Source organism: Conger conger, chromosome 9 (assembly GCF_963514075.1).
Source record: "Conger conger chromosome 9, fConCon1.1, whole genome shotgun sequence".
Lineage (NCBI taxonomy): Eukaryota > Metazoa > Chordata > Actinopteri > Anguilliformes > Congridae > Conger > Conger conger.
This window is the reverse complement of record NC_083768.1, coordinates 7,905,403-7,910,022: the sequence shown is the minus strand read 5'-3', so window position 1 is coordinate 7,910,022 and position 4,620 is coordinate 7,905,403.

Sequence of the window (4,620 nt, the reverse complement as noted above, 5' to 3'; positions counted from 1 at the left end):
TGTGATGAGACCCTGACAAGGCGGTTGTAGGGAACTATAGTATAATAGTATAGTGTTGTAGTTCATTGCCAATTGTATGTGTTATCTTCTAAGTGTAGAAATGTGTGTTTATTGTAGTTAACTTTGTTATTGCTTGTCTGTTCTGTCCAGTGTATGCTTTACCAATGTCAGTGTGTCCTTACCCTGCCTATAAAGTTAATTAAATTTGAGTCTAAGACCGTCTAAGATGCAGCAGACTTGCGGTTGCAGTTCACTGCAGTTGCCCACCAAATACAGTGGGAGCAACAATTATTTGATCCCTTGCTGATTTTGTAGGTTTGCCCACTTACAAAGAATGGAACTGTGTAGAATTTTAATCATAGGTACATTTTAACATTGAGAGACTGAATATCACAAAATAATCCACAGTATTGCAACAACTTGGGATTTCTAGTTTCATGAAAATATGGTCAGGCTTTACTCTTTGGCAGCACATCCAGGATCTTAACCACATAGGAGGTTGAATGCTATGCCATCCTGTTAATGAGATTATGAGTAATCCAGCAATGAAATATTTTAGTAAAAATGAACTTCACTGTGATGCATGTTCATTTAGATGCAGCAGAGTACTTATGGTACAGGCACATAGTACCACAAACACAGTAGCTCTCAGAGGACATTACATATATATATATATATATATATATATATATATATATAATTTATATAATTATTTTTATTTTTATTTTTTATTTAGATGTAATGCTATAACATTTTAGCTTTTACCTTAATTTGCGCAGGTATGAGAACTGAGAACTCAGTTCACCTTTGCTGTTATTTCCTGATAGAAGAGTGTGTTGGCAACTCATTGTGTAGCCTACTGGATAGCAGATGGGTGATTAAGTAGACAGGTGTAAACAGTCAGTTTTGTGGGAATTCACACACTGGGGCTATTGCTCATTCTCTTTCAGGAAAAAGTGCCGTAGGGTCATGTGAGTCAGGACTTAATCTCTCATCTGACGTATAGCATACAGTGTCCCCATCACTGTGCTGGGACATTGCCTTTGTTTTCTCCAGGGGTACCTGCTTAGCTTCAGCACTTTGACATGAGAAGGGTGCCGTGGCATTTAAAATATTGTCTACTTGTAATAATAAAACTGGTAAGAAAAAATCTTGCTATCTGATTGGTTCATAGTAGTGATAAAATAAAGAGAGATGCAACCAAATTTCTTCTTTTTTCTTTTTTTTTGTCAAAATGTCCCCCCCGTTAATGCAGATTTTCTTCTTTCTTTCTTTTTTACATTGATGATATATTTTTTTCATTATTATTATTTTACAGAAAAAAAAAGAAAAGAAAGCATTTACACTGTGAGATCATTTTAATGATTTAATAACCACGATGAGCTGTAATGAGGTTTAAAGAGACAGCACCGTATCTCATGAGATGTAATGAGGTTTGAAGAGACAGCACCGTATCTCTTGGTTTGTAACAGGGCAACGGGTCTCAAAATGTGAACCCAATGTGGGATCACCAGACTGGAAGAGATCAAATGAAAGTTTTTTTGGAAAATAAATACCCAATAAATTATATCTAATTTTGTGACTCTCTAAAATGTGTGAAGTAATCACAAACCAAATTATGTTTTAAATGTAAATGTTGAAAAATGTAAGCCCCAAAAGACAGGAAATTTAATTGATCAGTCCAAACGCTAAAATCAGCCTGCAATCCATCAAGGTGTATCAACACAGAGCTCTCTCTGATTTATTTAATCACATATTCCATTGTTACGTTGCCTGTTTTTTCTTCTTCTTCTTCTTCTTCTTATTATTTTAATTGTATTTTTTTTGAATTATTATTATTATTTTATTTATTTTTTTTAAATATTTTTTTATTTTATTTCTCATAATGGCTTTCTTGACTTTCATTGGCACAACTCTGGTCCTTGTGTTGACAACCAGCGATACCAGACTCTAAAGGCAATCAAAAGCCTGGAAACAAGATTAGACTCTCAAAGCTTTTTTATACTTTACTAAGGAATCGATTGAAAACAACCAACAGCTGAGAAGCCAACGGCCCAATTATTATTTATTCATTCATTCATTATCCTAACCTGCTTATCCTGAACAGGGTCGCAGGGGGGCTGGAGCCTATCCCAGCATACATTGGGTGAAAGGCAGGAATACACCCTGGACAGGTGTGCATTCATCTTCACTCACACTCGCATAATATTATACAAACCCATATGCACTCAGTGATCAATTTATTAGGCAGACCTGTACACCAGCTTGTTAATGCAAATATTTAATCAGCCAATCATACTCGGGCGCCTGTAGCGTAGTGGTTAAGGTAAATGACTGGGACACGCAAGGTCGGTGGTTCTAATCCCGGTCCGCACAGCTGTTGGGCCCTTGAGCAAGGCCCTTAACCCTGCATTGCTCCAGGGGAGGACTGTCTCCTGCCTAGTCTAATCAACTGTACATCGCTCTGGATAAGAGCGTCTGCCAAATGCCATTAATGTAATGTAATGTAATTTGGCAGGAACAAAATCCATAAAAGCATGCAGATGTTATCAGACCAAATAACAGAATGCGGAATACAAGTGACCAAGTGATTGTTGGTGCCAGACACAGTGGTTTGAGTATCTCAGGAACTGCTGATCTCCAGGGATTGTCACGCACAACAGTCTCTAGATATCGCAGAGAGTGAAAAACAAAAAAATATCTAGTGAGCAGTTCTGCAGCCAAAAACATTACATTAATGGCTCTTATCCAGAGCGACGTTCAGTTGATTAGACTAAGCAGGAGACAATCCTCCCCTGGAGCAATGCAGGGTTAAGGGCCTTGCTCAAGGGCCCAACGGCTGTGCGGATCTTATTGTGGCTACACCAGGATTAGAACCACCGACCTTGCATGTCCCAGTCCTTTACCTTAACCACTACGCTACAGGCCGCCTTTCACCCAATGTATGCTGGGATAGGCTCCAGCCCCCCTGCAACCCTGTTCAGGATAAGCAGGTTAGGATAATGAATGAATGAATAAATAATAATTGGGCCGTTGGCTTCTCAGCTGTTGGTTGTTTTCAATCGATTCCTTAGTAAAGTATAAAAAAGCTTTGAGAGTCTAATCTTGTTTCCAGGCTTTTGATTGCCTTTAGAGTCTGGTATCGCTGGTTGTCAACACAAGGACCAGAGTTGTGCCAATGAAAAACATGTTCTTCATGAGAATATCTCTGAACACGGAACGTGTCAAACCTCTAAGTGGTTAGGCTACAGCAGCAGAAGACCCCAAAAATGTACTTACTGAGTGGACATACATTCTCTGGACCTCATACGCACACTTGCATCTGCACACAAACATGGACATGCGCACACACACACACACACACACACACACACACACACATCATACAAGCAAGCAAACCTGCACATACACATTATTCTCTGAAACACGTGCATCTTCACGCATACACACAGTCAGACACACGCAGACACACAGTCAGACACACGCAGACACACAGTCAGACACACGCAGACACACAGTCAGACACACGCAGACACACAGTCAGACACACGCAGACACACAGTCAGACACACGCATACACACAGTCAGACACACGCAGACACACAGTCAGACACACGCAGACACACAGTCAGACACACGCATACACACAGTCAGACACACGCAGACACACAGTCAGACACACGCATACACACAGTCAGACACACGCATACACACAGTCAGACACACGCAGACACACAGTCAGACACACGCAGACACACAGTCAGACACACGCAGACACACAGTCAGACACACGCACACACACAGTCAGACACACGCAGACACACAGTCAGACACACGCAGACACACAGTCAGACACACGCAGACACACAGTCAGACACACGCAGACACACAGTCAGACACACGCAGACACACAGTCAGACACACGCAGACACACAGTCAGACACACGCATACACACAGTCAGACACACGCAGACACACAGTCAGACACACGCATACACACAGTCAGACACACGCAGACACACAGTCAGACACACGCAGACACACAGTCAGACACACGCAGACACACAGTCAGACACACGCATACGCACAGTCAGACACAGTCAGACACACAGTCAGACACACGCATACACACAGTCAGACACACGCAGACACACAGTCAGACACACGCATACGCACAGTCAGACACACGCAGACACACAGTCAGACACACGCATACACACAGTCAGACACACGCAGACACACAGTCAGACACACGCAGACACACAGTCAGACACACGCAGACACACAGTCAGACACACGCAGACACACAGTCAGACACACGCAGACACAAGCCCACCTGTCTTCACAGGTGCGCACACGCACATATACAGGTAGATTTTTATCGTTAGAAACATTACAGTCTGTTGTTTTTCATTCTCCTTATTTCATGATATTTCAAAACTACTTCATTTGTAAAAAGTGATATAATGTTTCCATAATACAAATGTATTATTTGTCATAAAACGGTGGTGTTCTGAATTTCTTGGTGTCTCTGGTAAGACAAAAAATAATAACAAAATGGCCAAGAGAAAAATAGAGTAAATCATCCACAAGCTTTCTATAAAGTTCTCTGCCACTAGA